The sequence below is a fragment of the Trichosurus vulpecula genome, chromosome 9 (genome assembly GCF_011100635.1).
Source record: "Trichosurus vulpecula isolate mTriVul1 chromosome 9, mTriVul1.pri, whole genome shotgun sequence".
NCBI classification, from domain to species: domain Eukaryota; kingdom Metazoa; phylum Chordata; class Mammalia; order Diprotodontia; family Phalangeridae; genus Trichosurus; species Trichosurus vulpecula.
In genome coordinates this window covers 59,744,466-59,762,213 of record NC_050581.1, presented here as the reverse complement: position 1 = coordinate 59,762,213, position 17,748 = coordinate 59,744,466, and positions in this window count along the sequence as shown.

Here is a 17,748-nt window from a genome sequence, read left to right as displayed (position 1 = left end):
GGGGACCGGGCAAAGAATCTATCCACTGGTGATCGCTTAGATTTCTTCCAGTTATAGCGTTCTGTGATGTCTCCTGGGCCAGACCAGATTGTCTTCCACACCGAGACAGAAGATACTGACATTGACAGACACATCCTCAGACCTTCACGAAGGTCTAGGTTTCTTTCTTTGCATCCCCAGCACTTGGCACAGCGCCCGGAACGTCGTAAGCGCTAGATAAATGCCTATTGACTGACTGTGATTACTTCGATGTCGCCCCCTATTAAAGTCTCTTCGAAAATGCCATCTGAAGTCATCTCCTGGACTGCTGCCAGCGCCCACTGCGGATAGGGCAGAGGTTGCAGTTTCCTGTTCCAAGAAAGAGAAAACCGAGGCTCGAAGAAGCTTAGGGACCTTTCCAAGGAGACGTAGAGTTGGCGACGGAAGCCAGACTGGAACCTAGTCCTCGATTTTCTGCGCCCTGGACCAAGTAGGTCTGGGTCCTTATTCAGGAAATGGAAGAAGCTCAGGAAAGAGACAAACAGGGAACGCCGGGGGATAAAAACCGATCCCCCAAACGAACTAAACCCCACGCTTCTGAAGAAATAGCGTACATGCTTGCAGGAAAGAGAAAACGTGTAGGTAGTCTGTCCTCCTTTCCCCTGGTCTAGCTGAGGCGCGCAAAGGCCACTGGCCGCTGACCTCAGTCTTCTGCTCCAAACTGTGGCAGGTGAAGCAAGGGTCTGAGGAACGCCAAGGCTAAGCTCAGGACCCGCCACCCGGAGGAAGTGCAACAAAAATTTTCCTACGGCTTGGCCTTTCCCAAAAGACGAATGAAGTAAATGCACCAACGGACAGAAAAGTTATTTTATTTTTACAAAGCAGTCACCAACAAAAATTCGGTGCAGAATCACTGCTACAGAAAGGTCAGGGAGAAGCTGGACCATCGGCGTGAGGACGCAGGGATGAACGTCGACAGAGATTCAAGAAAGACTAACATCTGCCAAACAGGAAATCTCTGTTTCAAGTCATTTATCCTCCCTGAGCCTCGGTGTCCTCATCTGTAGACTGGGAAGGTTGGTCTAAGCCGGCCTCCCTTCCAGCTCTAGCTCTCTCTGAGCCTATGAAGCACACATCATTCAGTATTAAATTCCATCAGAGTCTTCTTCCTGCCTTTCTTATACTGAAATCTGGACCAAGACTAGGTGGATGAGTTGGGAGAGAGGGACAGGTAAAAGTTTGTGTGTGTGTGTAGATGATCAGAAATGATGATTGAATGAATGAATTCCTTCTTTTTAAAAGGAAAGATCAAACTTAATATATAACCCAAGAATAAACAAAACTAGAAAGTTCAATAATAATACTGTTACTTATATAATTTTTTAAAACTTTATATGCATTATTTTATTTGATTCTCACAACAATCCTGTGAGGCAAGTACTTAGGGATATTTTGATCCCGCATTTTACAAATGAGGAAATAGGCTCAGAAAGGTTATGCCTATGGTCACTCAGTCAATAAAGCAGAATTTGAACTCAGGTCTCCGTTGACTCCAAGATCAGCACTCTCACATCTCTACCACATTTATTGGTTCTAAATATAAAACGTTTAACGTCAGTGCAGAAATAAACAATTTGGAAACAGAAAAGGCAACAGCCAAAATGATAGAAACCAAAAGTTGGGGTTTTTTTTGTGGGTGGGGGGCAGGAAGACAAATAAATTGTCAATCCCTTTGCCAGAGTATCCAAAATGAAAAGAGAAAAAAGACGGCTATGAAGACAATATTGCTACAGAAAACAAAGAAGCTTTTTAGTATCTTTTTGAAGACCTAGGTTTGAATCCCAGCTCTGAGACCTCCTGGATAAGTCACTTAACTTTCCTGTTTCATTTTCCTCATTTATAAAATGAGGGCATTAATGAAGTACTTGCCTCACAGGATAATTCAGGGGCTCACAGGTCTAGAGCCCAGAAGGTCTCTAATCCAATTTCTTATTTTACAGGCAATGAAACAGATGCCAAGTAAAGTTAAATGACTTGCCCAAGGTCACTTAGAGAGTAAATATCAAATCTAGGATTTGAATCCATATCCTCTAATTCTAGAGCCAATGGTATTTCCACTAACCAGTTATGATGTTCAAATGAAATGGAAGGCTTTTCAAACCTTAAAGTAATCAAGACATTTCATCAATCTAACAAAGATTTATTAAATGTTTCCTATGTGTAAGACTGGGCAGCTAGGTGGCATAGGAGAGTTCTGGATCTGAAGTCGGGAAGACTCATCTTCCTGAGCTCCAATCCGACCTCTGAAAACACTTACTAGCTCTATGACCCTGGACAAGTCACTTACCCCTGTTTGCCTCAGTTCCTCATCTGTAAAATGAGCTGGAGAAGGAAATGGCAAACCTCTCCAGTATGTTTGCCAAGAAAACCCCAAACAGGGTCACAAAGAGTCGTCTGAAATGACAGAACAACAAATATGTACAGCGCTTAATAAGGTAGCAAGGACATAAAGACAAAATGAGAAGTCTCTGCCCTCAAGGAGCTTATGTTATACTAAAGGGATATAGCATGTAAACTTAAGTAGGCTAATACTAATAATTTTTATAGAACATTTAGTAAGTCCCTACTGTGTGCAGAACACTATGCAAGGCCCTGGAGGAGATTAGAAAAACAAGGTGATGACAGAATCCTAATAAAGCTGCCCCCAGCCCCAATATTCTAACTTCCATATAGGCCCCACTGAACTGCCCCTACCTAGCCTCTCCTCCCACCCCCACCCCACTCACTATCCTAAATTCTTCATATATGTCTCACTGCTCACTAGAACAACAGGTGTGTCTATGAACTTGTATTTCTCACAGAAACAGCAGGCTTGTCCATGTGATGGGATCCCAGCCACTGCCTCTAGCTAGCCACTGCCCCCAGACCCATTCCTCACATTTCCCAAAGAAACAGCAGGTGTGTCCATGCACTCAACCACAACCACATCCATCTAGTCTCAGACTGGACCACAATACTCAGCCACTCAGAATACAGCACCACCAGGATGCCCAAGCAGGATGTGGGCCCCAAAACAATAGAAGAGCCTTTCCCTAAGTACGCACCTGCACAGTAATAGCAAAAGCTGTCCTTTAGGTGAACTTGTTTTGTAGAGAGGCTTATTATAATATCATTATCATACATACAGTACATACCGCCCCCAATGGGTTTTTCTGTATGTATTGTGGGTAATCGCATACACAGTCCCACTGTGGCTGGGACCCCTCCCCTATTACCTAATCCCTTAATAAACCCCTCCTGCCTTTTAAATATTCATAATTTCTGTTATATAATTGCATCTTTACCCTATAAAAATCCATCTTGCTTTCTCTGAGGTTGCTGGTTCCTCTTGGAACTTCGACCACTTCATGAGAGGCGTCAATCTCAATAAATGCCTATATTTGGATTAGAGGTGATCTGACTGAATTCTTTGAGATGGTTCCAGCACAATACATCATGAAACTGCAGCTGTAAGACACACTTCCTGCTCTTAGGTTATTCATAGTTTATTAGGGGAATGAAAAAAGAGATTTTTTTGGATACAAATAGCTCATTGGCTTCCTATTGTCTTTTGAATATAGAATATTGTCTATAGAATAAAAAACAAACTCTTGTTTCACATAAAAAGTCCTTCTACTATCTGGCTCCAAACTTTTTTTTTTAAATCTAGATGTGTTTCGTTCATCTTTCGTTTATGTAAAGGATCAGGCAAATCATGGATGTCTTGACTTGCTCGTGAATTGGATTTAAGTGAGGCAGGATTGCACAAAATCGTCAGCCTCACTTTTTCTTCCATAGTCATCGAAGTCCAGTGGCAGGACAAATGTCAGGTTGACTGGCAATAGCTCAGGATGCAATGGATGACATTGGCATCTTCAATGTCTGACCAAGCTCCACAGAGCCTGCCTCGTGGCTATTGGAACAAATTGTTCTTAACTCCCCATTCCACCAAACGAAGTCTTCGCCTGCTTGGGTTAGACATCCCCTTAACTCACCGAGGGGTTTGAGGCCTGTTGGTTACCTTTAACCTGGTTTACAATACTATCTCCCAGGCACTCAGCATGCAGGTCAAACAGGCCTCTGGCCCCTTTGCTTCACACTTTTCCCCTATGCCTGGAATGTTCTCTCTTCTTACCTTGAAATCCCTGTCTCTCTTTAAGGCTCAGTCCATGTGCCTCCCCTTCATGAGACCTTTCCTGATTCCCCCAGGAATTAGTGAGCTCTCTGCCCTTCTCTAATTATTCTGTATCTACGTCGTATGTATTTTAAATTTATTCTTCTGTGTACATGTTGATTTCTATCATTAGAAGGTAAGGTTTTTGAGCGCAGAAATCGTTTTTATTTTTACCTTTATATCCTCAACCAAATATCTAGCACACAGTAAGGGCTTAATAAATGCTTGTTGAATCAATTGAATTGAATAATATAGGATAAGTGTATTAGAAAGGTTCAAAAATAAACTATTTTATGAGGTTGAAGGGGAAGATCATCACCAACCAAGAAGATCAAGGAAGGCTTCATAGTACAAGTGGCATTTGTATAGGCCTTACATGATGGATAGGAATTCAACAGATGAAGACAGAGAAGGATGATGTGTCAAGTACAAAGAGCAGTGTAAGCCAAAAATCTAGGCTGTGTTTGTACAGATGGCAAAGTCTCCAAGGATCAGGACTTCAAGGTTATCTGTGACTCTTCTCTCCTTACCCCATGCATGCAATCAATTGTCATGCTCTGTAGGGGCTACTTCCACAATATCTCTCACACATCAGTCACCTCATTTCCTCTTCTACGGCAAGCACCCATATCTTTTTATCTACCTAAATTATTGTAAGAGCCTCCTAACTGGATTTTGGGCTTTCAGCCTATGTCGTCTCTACCCTATTCCTCACAGTGCTGTCTGAATAATCTTCCAAATGCATCAATCTCTGATCATGTTCTCCACTCAAAAACTTTCAGTGGCTTCCCATGGATCACTGAAAAACATATAAATGCATGATCCCTGTAAGCAATCTGAGTCCGATTTATCTTTCTTCTTTTTGTAATTTTTATTTTTTTTAATTAACTAACATTTCTTTTCTCTCTGTCCTCCCTCCCCTCATAAAAAAGGGAGAAAACCCCCTCTTGTAACAAATATGCATAGTCAATCAAAACAAATTCCTGCATTATTGTATAGCTACTTTCCTTTACATATTATGTTTCAGTCAAACTGGATTACTCTCTACCCCCCTTTTTTTTCCCTTCCTTTTCCTGTGTCCATGTCATCGCTCACATAATCCACCCTCCTCCCCCTGCCTGGAATGACTTTCCTAATCTCCGTTTTTTGAAATATTTTCTTTCTTTCAAAATCCACCTCAGGTGTCACATCTAATCTTCCCTGAGAACAACTCCCCTTTGGTGAAAATGATCTATCCCTCCTCAAATTTCTTATAATATTTTGAGGATCACCTTTACATTTATCTGTGTTGGTGCATAGTTACTTGTGTTCATGACTTCTCTCCTCCTCTCAGTTTATTGCAAGGATTTGTTTTGTTTTAGAGCAAAGTTTGTTTTGTGTCTGTGTAACCTAGGCGCAGCTAGGTGGCTCAGTGGATAGAGTGCCAGGCCTGGAGTCAGGAAGACTTATTTTCCTGAGTTCAGATGTGACCTCAGACACTTACTATCTGTGTAACCCTCGGCAAGTCACTTATCCCTGTTTGCCTCAGTTTCCTCATCTGTAAAATGAGCTGGAGAAGGAAAGGCAAGCCACTTGCCAAGAAAATCCCGAATGGGGTCATGAAGAGTAGGATATGACTGAACAAAAATAAAGGCCTAGTTACAGAAAAGGGGTCAAAGGTGAGGCCCCAAAATTGTGGGCATGCCAGGTAAAATAGGCAAATAAGCAAATAGGTCGTTTGAGTAAATCAAAGAGAATAGTTTTGGATAAGAAAAAATTGGATATGCCTTTGCAGGGCTTTAATCAGCTAACCCCTAGAAGAATTTAGGAGTTTGATAAAGCACGGGCCAGGGACCTCTCTGTGGAAGAGGCCCCTGCTGTAGAGGGGAGGAGGAGATTTCTCTTTCTTCCCTATACTCTTTAGGTCATTGTATCTAACAGCAGTTTGACTAGAGGGAGACTCTCAGTTCAGAGACACACAGCAGTTTGAGAGATCAATGGTTTGAGAGTTCAAGGCAGGTGAGGGAGCAGATACAGACACTCCAGAAAGACACAGATCTAGAAAGACTTGTGCGGGGGTTGGGTGGGGGGGGAGCACTTTGAGGAATGGCTGTCCTGAGAGCAGAAAAGAGAGCTGGTTATGATCTCAAGAGAGCTAGCCCTAACATTTCATAGTCAACCTTTGGAGGGCAGACCTAGAAGCTCAGCTAAGCAACTTGCCCCCCACAAAAATAAAATAGCTAATATTTATATAATGCTTATTTTGTACCAAGTACTGTGCTAAGGGCTTTAGAATTATCTCATTTGATTTCATAACAACCCTGGGAAGTAGGCGGTATTATTATTATTGAAATTATTTATAGCAGTCCTTCTTACGTATGTTTTTCTTTTAAGTAGTATTTTATTTCTTTCTAATTATATGTAAAGACAACTTTTAACATTCTTATTTTTAAATAAAATTTTGAGTTCCAAATTTTCTCCCTTCCTTCCTCCATTCCCTCCTCCCTAAGATGGCAAGCAATTTGATATAGGCTATATATGTATAATCATGTAAAACATATTCTATATTAGTCATGTTGTGAAAGTAGAAACAGAACAAAAGAATAAAACTATTTAAAATATGAAAATAGTATATTTCGATCTGCATTGAGACTCCATCAGGTCTTTCTCTGATGGAGATACCATTTTCCATCATGAGTCTTTTGGAATTGTCTTAGATGATTATATTGCTAAGAAGAGCTAAGTGGGTCATAGTTGATTGTCTCACAATGTTGCTGTTACTGTGTACAATGTTCTGGTTCTGCTTACTTCACTTTTCATCAGTTGATGTAAGTCTTTCTAGGTTTTTCTGAAGTCCATCTGCTTGTCATTTCTTATAGCACAATAATATTTCATTACATTCATATACTGCAGCTTGTTCAGCCATTCCCCAATTGACAGACATCCCTTCAATTTCCAATTCTTTGCCACCCCCCAACAAAGCTGCTATAAATATTTTTGTACATGTAGGTCAATAGGTGCTATTATTAAGCCCATTTTACAGATGAGGAAACTGAGGCAAACAGAGGTTAAGTGACTTGCCTAGGGTCTGACAGTTTATAAAGTGTCTGAGGCCAGATTTGAACTCAAGTTTTCCTGACTCCAGGCCTCATGCATTAGCCACTGCACAACCTAGCTGCCCTGTAAACATTGTACTCAGGGAGAAGCTATGTCAAGTTTAGACAGGATAGAAGGAATGTCCATGCCCTGCAGTTGTGAATTGCCTTGCCCACATGTGTTCCCTATGTGTACGCCTCACTGCGGATATACTTTAACTCAGCGTCAACTCTTCCTGTGCATCCTATGTGTATCAGTGGAAGAGAGTACTTCTGGCTTATGGGGGGCGGTATTTTGTAAATACTGCTCTATATAGGTCAGCTTAGTAAATGGCTTTGCTAAGAGTTAATTGTCTCTGTATTGCACATTGCTAATAGGAAGCATACTAGTAGGGGCTCATGAGTTAGAGCAGTGATAATAAGGGCATATATTAGAGAGTAGGAGTACAAACCCATAGACTATGCCTTAGAACCTGGAAATAGCAGTCATATTTTGGGGACCCAATCCAGCAATACAAGTGTTAATTGGGAAAGTATTCCACAGGAGAAGTTACATGTGTATCACCAATACCCAGCACAGTGTCATGCATACAGTACGTGCTCAATAAATATTTGTAAAATTGGTTTCATTTTCATTTAATTTTATTACAGCAGAGTGCATGGAGGAAAATAATATAAAATTTAGGCTGGTAAAGTAGGATGGTGTAAGATTGTGGAGGGATTTGAACAACAGGCAAAGATATTTGAACTTTATAAGCAGGCAATAAGTTGTCCTGAATATTTTAGATGAAAGGGATGACATTTTTTCCACCATGACCAGATCTATGCATTTGGAAGGACTAGTTTGGTAGACACACGAAGGATGGATTGGAGGAGGTGAAGAATAGAATTGGGAAGATCTGTTGGGAGTCTGTTGTGATGGGACAGTCTGGTGGTAATGAAGGCCTATATTAGATTGATGGCAGTGAGAATAAAGAGGAAGGGACAGATGCAAGAGTTAATGTGTAGGTGAATGACTCTAGAGGTAACTGGTAACTGATTGAATATTAAGTAAGAAAGAAGACAGTTATAGGTAACAAAATTGAATGTAGCTATGAAGACTAAGGAAATCCAGAGAACAAGTTAAAAAAAAAAACAAATAACCAGCTTTCCCAGACAATGCCCTTGACCACAGGTAGGGGAAGCCAGGGTTTTGGCTGTAACCAGCTGGGGTGCTAGACAGGACCTTGAGCTAAGGGAAGCCAGGACCTTGGCTGTAACCACACTGGGGTGCTAGATAGGACCTTGACTGTAACCATACTGGGAAGCTAGGAGAAGCCAGGGCCATAGCTGAAACCACACTGGGGTGCTAGATGGGACTTTGACTGTAACCACACTGGGAAGGTAGGGGAAGCCAGGGCCATAGCTGAAACCACACTGGGGTGCTAGATGGGACCTTGACTGTAACCACATTGGGAAGCTAGGGGAAGCCAGGGCCATAGCTGAAACCACACTGAGGTGCTAGACAGGACCTTGACTGTAACCACACTGGGGAGCTAAGGGAAGCCAGGGCCTTGGCTGTAACCACACTGGGGTGCTAGATAGGACCTTGACTGTAACCACACTGGGAAGCTAGGGGAAGCCAGGGCCATAGCTGAAACTACACTGGGGTGCTAGATAGGACCTTGACTGTAACTACACTGGGGAGCTAAGGGAAGCCAGGGTCATAGCTGAAACCACACTGGGGTGCTAGACAGGACCCAGTTGGATCCTCCTCAATTTGTCCTCCACCTCTCTGCTCTTATAAAGGAGTTGGTGAAGAAGAAACTCAGCAGCAGTTTAGTCTGAGGGTTCTAAAATGTCCATTGTTAAAGTGTTAGCAGGGTAGCAGACTATAGTATAGTCTCAGGCTGTTTCCCTGAGCCTACTTCTTATATTGAATTCATATTGAATGTATAAGAGCTATTTTCACAACTTAGAAAGGGGTCCTCGGAAAACTCAGCACCAGGCCAGAACCTGGAAGATAGAATGGGTCCTTGGAGAAAGGCTGTGTGGCAAAGAAGAGAGTCTGGATGTGGAGTCAGAAGACCTGAGTTCAGTTCTATTTCACCTTCTTTCTTCTTATTTGGTCTTGTGTGTATCACTTTTTTTTTTTTGAGCAGGGAAGGCAGGGCAATTGGGGTTAAGTGACTCGCCCAAGGTCACACAACTAGTAAGTGTGTCAAGTATCTGAGGCTGCATTTGAACTCAGGTCCTCCTGACTCCAGAGCTGGTGCTCTTGTGTATCACTTTTAAACTCGTTGGATCTCAGGGTCTTTTTTTATTTTTCAAAAAATTTAAAAATTTGTTAAATTAAAATTTTTTTATTTTAAATTTGGATCTCAGCTTCTTGATTGTAAAATGAAGCAGTTGGACTAGACCATATGAAATGGTCCTTTTACCTTATAATTTTTGATGACCTGAACATAGCGCTACCCTTCTGCAGATAATGGGATCCTACAGAGCTACAGAGTGTGTAGGACAGTCCTTTGGGTTTTGTGGCTTTGAAGGGAAATGCTACCCAGGTCACAGAAGAAAGCAGAAGGTCATGACTTCGGTACTCTGAAAGCAGGAGTAGGGTAATGGTTGATGGGTACTGCTCTGCCTGGTAGCTGAGGGAGCTATGAGAAGAGGAGGGTGCAGGGAACAGAAACAAGGTGCTGATAAGTCTAGAAATAGAAAGTAAGTGAGTCTAGCAGAAATGTGGGTGCTGACCTTACAGAAAGAAGACTAGAGAAAGCTGGGGAAGAGGGAAAGAGCAGCCTGAGCTTCCATCAGGATGAACCAAAGTGGGTGGCTGATGAGAACAATTTGTCTAGTCCACAGATCATTTCTTCCCCTACTTTTCCAGAGTGTACCCTGGGTTTAAATCTCAGTCCTTTTCCTTCTGTACCCTCTCATATTCGATGGGAGGCAGGATAGGGAGGAAAGGAAAAATTCAATTCCAGTTACAATACCTATTGCAGCCTACTAGAATGTCCAGTTTTAATTTTTAAATGTTATTTGATACTGCTAATAAATTACATAGCCATCAACATTAATTCATCTACTCCAGAGGTGTCAGACTCACTGCTTCTTCTGGTTTGGAGCCAGATTAAAATGTAATTGGGAAATGTCTAAAATAAATAAATGTATAATACAATATAGTTAATGTTAATTAGTGGTTTTCTAATTCAATATGCTATCAATACCACTGAATTCTAATCCTATAGGTTTGAGAGTTCAAGATTGAAGAGAGGAAAACCAGCCTATGCACAAGAAAATGGGAGTTTGGGTCAGTGTACAAGAATTGGGCTGTTTTTTTTTCATTTTGGTGTAACTTCTGAGAATATTCTGAAGCATACCTACTAGATTATTTTTGAACCTAGAAAGAAAATCAGCAAGGAGGTGAGCTGTGAGTTGTGGTGGGTGTTGTGGTTGGCTCTGAATATATTTTTTGGCATTGCTTATAGTCAAGTAATCTCTCCAACCTACCCAAGATCCCGTTTTACTACCATGAGAGCACAGTGACAACTCTGGTAGCTTCCAACACATACCAGTTAATTCCATACTGGGCCTGCCTTGTGAGGTAGGATATTTGTAGTAGGTTCTTCATTGTAGCAGGAGGAAGAATTCCACAAAGACAGCTGGCCGAATGTGTACTGGGGATATGGCAGGGTGTGGCCTAATAGCCTCAACACTGAATTTCCAATCTGAGAGGCCAGGAAAGAGAAACATCCAGAATGGAAGTATCAAGTGCTAACAAGTAGACCAGTAAAATAAAATAAAACACATAAATAAACAAAATCACAGAAACCTGGAGTGAGAACTTACGGTACAATCTCCCAATACAGGAAAGCTCTTTATAGCATGCTTGACAAGTTGTCATCCAGTATCTTCTTGGATACTTCCACTGATAGGAAACTCATTACTTCACATGCTAGCTTATTGAATGATTAGAAAATTTGCCTTCCTTTAACTTCTAACCATTCATTGGCCCTACTTTTGCCATCCGGAACCAAGCAGAATAAGTGTAATCTGTTACATGACATCAAGGATAGATATCATGTCCCCTGCTAAGACCTCACTCTTCCATCCCCTGTCCAGTCCTCAGCCCCTCTTTTTGCTTATAGTTGACTGTCTAGGCTATAATCAGGCAGAATGCAGCTGGCAATACAATTATATCTTGACATCTTGTGTATGCAAAAACAAAAATTAACCGTGAAGGTTAATTTAAACTTGGCTACAGGCAAATTTTCTTTGTGCCCAGAGGCACACTCCTTGTTAAAGTTTCATGGGGAGCATTATAATTCTCTGTTTTTTGTGGCTTCCCAGAAACAGTTGGAATCATGATTCTGTCTCTCTTTTTGGTTGTGACTGACTGATAAGAAAAATTATTTTTTACCATGTGAATTTTCACCCCTGTGTCCACTGGAAAAATCTATCAGTTCATCCTTCTATTGATTAGGCTCTGGAGTTTCCTCCCAGGGGCTACTGGTGGCATTTTGAGTACTGAATCAATCAAGTAATTAGCAACTAGGTGCTCTAGTCTTGTTAAAATCTTTTTGGATCCTTACTCTATTATCCAGTGTGGTAGCTTTCAGCTTTGTATTATCTGAAATTTTAGGAACATATCATCTATGACTTTATTCAAATAATTGATAAAAATATTGAGTAGCATCAGGGCCAAGCACAGATTCATGGGGATTCTCCAATGGAGACTTCCTGCCAGGTTGATGATGAATCAGTAACAGCTGTTCTGGCAGTCCAACCAGTTCTTTATCCCCCCTAGTCTGAATCTCTCCATTTTCTCCACAAAAAATATAATATACTTTGTCCCTTTTCATTCTGGCCAGAGTGATGCTAGAATCACCCAGTGGAAATCTAGAAATGTCTGTTGTGATGCTGGGCCAGCACCCCATGACATGGAGATTGAATCTTGGGGGCTCTCCTCACTAAAATCACTGTCTTTTTGGCTAATTATTCCCCCACCAAAAGTTTACTCTGGGAAATCTCAGGGCATAGTTTCTGTCTAGATATCCACAGATGTGAGTAAAAAGGTCTCCCCAGATACCATATAAGCATTCGAGTTAATAATGTCTATATTGCATATAGTATAGCCATGTAGTTAAGAGGCTTCACCACTGCCTTTCCAGCTCTGGAGCCAGATAGTCAACCTTGTCCAAAAGCTGTTTTCCCCGCTCAAGAACTGTTACATTTTCAGGTTATCTTCAGAAGAAAGACAGAACACAAATCACAAAGGTTAAGAATTAGTCCAGGAGATGGAGACAAACATGTTCCAGTGATATGAGAACTCACCTGATTTAAGCCCCATTGAAAACCTATGGGTTATCATCAAGGCTAGACTTGGAAAAAATGGATTGTTAATCAAAGGTATACTTAACATCCATTTTGATAAAATTATGGTTTTATGATAAAAAATTAAAGAATATATGTCAAAATCTTGTCAGCACAATGCCAAAGCATGGCAAATAAGCAATTACAGCAAAAGAAGGACATATTATATATTAAAATAATTTTAAAGGTTAAAAAAAAGTAGAAGGGAAAAGAGAGGCCAAAAGGATGTATGGATACCCTGGGGTGATTCCTTTCTCAGCAACCCATCCCACAACAGTGAGAACCAGTTGGTTTAATTTGAGGGCAGCCCCCCAATCAGTGAAACTCACCCTCTAGGGTCTAGGTAGGACATACCAAGATGTGTATCCACACCCTCTACAAGGAATTACAATTAAAAGTCTAAAAGGCTCACTGCCGAGTAAGCTCATCAAGATGATTGGGGAATTCCCCTGATCAAACCTCTACATTGGTATACCTTCTAAAATGCCTTCTGTTTCTTTCTATAAGTTTTATTTTAAAAGTCTTTTTAAAGCCATTCTTAGAGTCTTGATTCACTACATAGGTCAATGTAATAGAGGCACATGCATATTCATGTATTCAAGATTGTTTGGATTGGGATCCACCTTATATTTAAAATCCCTACTATTCTTGTGGCTGGGCTTTTGTCTTAGGAGGGAATGTGGAAAAACTGGATGTTAACGTATTGTTGGTGGATGTGTAAATGGGTCTACAATTTGGAACTATACCCAAAGGGCTAAAAAACTGTTCACACCCTTTAACCCAACAATACTTCTATTAGGTTTGTATCCCAAAGAGATCAAAGGAAAAGGAAAAGGACCTATATATACAAAAACATTTGTAGCAGGTTTTTTTTTTTTTGTGATAGCGAAGAATTGAAATTTGAGGGAATGGAATGCCCATCAATTGGGGAATGGCTGAACAAGTCGTGTCATATGATTGTGATGGAATACTGTAGTGCTATAAGAAATGATGAGCAGGATGGTTTCAGAAAAACGTGGGAAGACTTATGTGAACTGATGTAAAGTGAAATGAGCAGAATGAGGAGAACACTGTACACAGCAAGAGCAACACTGTAACAAAGATCAGTAACTGTGAAAGACTTAGCTACTTTGGTTAATATAATGATCCAAGACAATTCTGAAATTATGAAAAATGTTATCTGCCTTCAGAGAAAGAGAACTGATGAACTCTGAGTACAGATTGAAGTATAATTTTGTCACTTTATTTTCTTGCCTTTTTTTGCAACAAGGTTAATATGGAAATGTTTTGCATGATTTCACATGTATAATTTGATATTATATTGCTTGTCTTCTCAATCAGTGGGGGAAAGGGAGGGGGAAGAGAATTCAGAATTCAAAATTAAAAAAAAAATAAATCTATTAAAAAAGGTAATTATAGCCACCAGGAAAAAGTACAAACTCTTCTGGCATTTAAAGCCCTTTATAACTGGCTACCAGCATTTATAGATTTATTGTACAGTATTTGCCTTTACATATTTATTTTTTCTCTTTTTTGTTATAAACAAAATAAGCATAAACATGAAGTTTCATTGTACAAAAAGAAAACAAACAAAAAAGAGATTGTATATGAACTTCTATTATGTGTAGTTTGTTTTTTTCACTCCATATAGCTTAATTTGCATAATTCAAATAAAAATAATTTTTTAATTGTGAACTCAGCTCAAAATGAGCATTTCCATATACACAGCAAAACACAAAAAGAAAATTCTATATGAAACCATGAAGTCTTCATTTCATACTGCCTGACTTTTAAAAAAAAATATAATAAATTCTACAAACTATTTTTGAAATCGTCCTGCTTGTCTGTGCTTCTTTTTCAACTTCTGTGCTCTTCTACGCATTTGAAAAAAAATGTTATAATGGTACTCTTTTGGCATCACTGTTGCTGACTCCTCCTTACCACTCCAACAATTAACCAAGAAGAAGAAAGGGGGAAAATGCCTTGTAACAAATACGTAGTCTAGCAAAACCAATCCCAAGATGTACATCTCTGCCCCTTGTACCCACCACCTCTCTGTCAGGAGGAGGGTGGCATGCTTCACAGGTCCTTTGGAGGTATGGTTGGTCATTTCTTGAATCAGAGTTCTTAAGTCTTTCAAAGTTGTTTTTCTTTTTCAATGTCATTCTTGTACAAACTGTTCTTTCTCTGCCTGCTTCACTCTGTAGTTCTTACTGCTCAGGATTCTCTGAAATCATCTCTTTCGTCATTGCTTATGGCTCAATAATATTCCATTACATTCACATACCACAATTTGTTTACCTATTGCCTAATTTCTAAGAGGTGATCTAAGACATCCCCTTAGACTTTAGTTATTTTTTCTCCCCTTCCTTTTTTAATTCTTCCTTTAGGATGAGAAAATTATGACTATTGCCTCTCTAAAATTGTTCTTCCCCTTAACCCTACCCTCCCCCTCCATTCCCACTTGTTTCCCTGTGGTTTGATGCATTTCTACACAAAATGGTGTGTATTTTCCACTTTTCTTTGTCCGTTTCAAAGAAGAGTGAAATTCATCTGATGCCCACTCCTCTCACCCTTTTCTCCATGTTTGTATATTCTCATATAGCTCCACTAATTGTATGATTTCCCACAGCCTCTCTAAAACATTTGTTATTTTCCTCTTTTGTGAGATTGAGACTCACAATTGCTTTAAACTGATCTTTATCTTTATCTTTAATTGTTAATGATTTAGAGCATTTTTTTCACATAGTTGTTGATAGCTTGGATTTATATCCTTTGACCACTTATCTCTTAGGGAATAGAAATCCATATCTTTTGCCTTTTGGAATATTTTATTCTGAGATTTCTCATTTATATTGAAAGTTGTCTAAATTTGTGTGATCCTGATTATGGTTTCCTGGTACTTGAACTCTTTCTGGATGCTTGCAGGAATTTTTCTTTTTCTAAATTATTATTTATTTATTTTTAAGCATTTTTTTCCTTTTTACATTTTGAGTTCCAGATTCTCTTCTTCTGTCTCACCCCCCCCGACCCGCTAAGAAGGCAGACAATGCGATATCAATTATATATGTGAAATTGCAAAACGTATTTCCATATTAGCCATATGACAAAAAAAAAAGCAAAAAAAAACCACCGGAAAAATTATACTTCAGTTTGTACTCAGAGTTCATCAGTTCTCTCTCTGGAGGTAGATAGCATTTTTTCATGATGAGTCTTCTGGAATTGTCTTGGATCACTGTATTGATCAGAGTAGCCAAGTCTTTCAAAATCGGTCATCATGACAACATTGCTGTCACTGTGTACAATAATCTCTCAGTTCTCCTTACTTCAGTTTGCATTAGTTTATATAGGTCTTGCTATGTTTATTTCCTGAAACCACCTCCCTTGTTATTTCTTATAGCACAACAGTACTTCATCACAATCATATACCACAACTTGTTCAGCCATTCCCCAATTGAAGAGCATTCCCTCAATGTCCAATTCTTTGCCACCACAAAAACAGCTGCTATAAATATTTTTGTACATATAGGCCCTTTTTCTTTGATCTCTTTGGGAGTACAGACCTAGCAGTGGTACTACTAGATCAAAAGGTAGGTATAATTTTATAGCCTTTTGGGCATAGCTCCAGATTGCCTTCCAGAATGATTGGACCAGTTCATTATTTAACCCATAGTTCATCAATGTACCTATTTTCCCTCATCCTCTCCAGCATTTGTCATATCTGATAGGTGTGAGATGGTACCTCAGAGTTGTTTTAATTGTCTTTCTCAAATCAATAGTGATTTAGAGCATTTTAATATGACTATAGATAGCTTTGATTTCATCTTCAGAATACTGCCTATTCATATCCTTTGACCATTTGTCAATTAGGGAATGGATCTTATTTTTATAAATTTGACTTAGTTCCCTATATATTTGAAAAATGAGGCCTTTATCAGAGACATTTGCTGTAAATTTTTTTGATATTACTTCATCGTCTATGGTACATTTTAGCAAAATGTAGTTTCCTTGCTTATCTCTTTTAATTGGGTCTAAAAAGCAAAAGCTTTTGCATTATCTGAGATCATGATTGCTACCCCTGCCTTTACTTCAGCTGAAACATAATATATTCTGCTCCAGCCATTTATTTTAACTTTGTGTGTATTTTTCTGTTTTAAGTATGGATTCTGTTTGGTTACGTGGGATTCTAGTTTCTAATTCATTTTGTTATTTGCTTCCACTTTAGTGGGTTAGTGTAATGTTAATGGAATAGGAAGACCTTCCCTGTCCATTAATAGCCCTATGTGATCACATGTGTTCAATCATGGATATCTTGCTGCTTTGGGCTCTGGCCCAGCTCACAGCTGTGATGCATCCTGAGTCACACAGAGCCCATTGCGGGAGGAACTTGCCTAAGTGGAGCTTGCTTAGGGGAAGGCTTGCTTAGGGGAAGCTTGCTCATAGGAAGGCTTTCATACCTTTTGGTACCAAGCTAATTAGTCACTGAGCCACAAGGGTTGTGATGCTTTCTGGCTCTGAGTCTATTAGCCAAAAGTGTATATATATTCTGAGGTTGGTATTTTGCTTTTGGGTCTTGCTCATGAGAAGGACCTTTTGATTCCCTGGACGGGACTCTGAGTAGCTGTTCATTAAGAACCGTGCTGCTCTCCCCCCCCCCCCACCCGGACTACTCTGTTACTACATCTGTTGTCTACATGTGTTAGTGCTCTCTCCACCAGTGCTGTATGTAGGTGGTTGTATTACTTTGTTCAGACAGCTGGAGCCCTGTCTGTTGATCTTTGTGCTAATTTCTCTGCTTATATTTTCTCCACGTTTAGTTGGGGTCCCAGCTTGTAATCCACCATATTGTTTCAGGATTTGATCTTTGATGTTGAAGTTCTGGATTTTGGTTATGATATTCCTGGGACTTTTCCATTTGAGTCTCCTTTTAAGAGGTCGTTGGTGAATTTGCAATATTTTTACTTTGCCTTTTGGTTCTCATAGTTCTGGGTAGATTTCATTTTGGGTTTTTTTGAAATATAGCTTTCAGGCTTTTTATAATCCATGACTTTTAGGAAGTCCAACAATTTTTAAATTTTTACTCCTTGACCGTTTTGCAGGTCAGGTTTGGTGGGGTTTTTTTGGTAT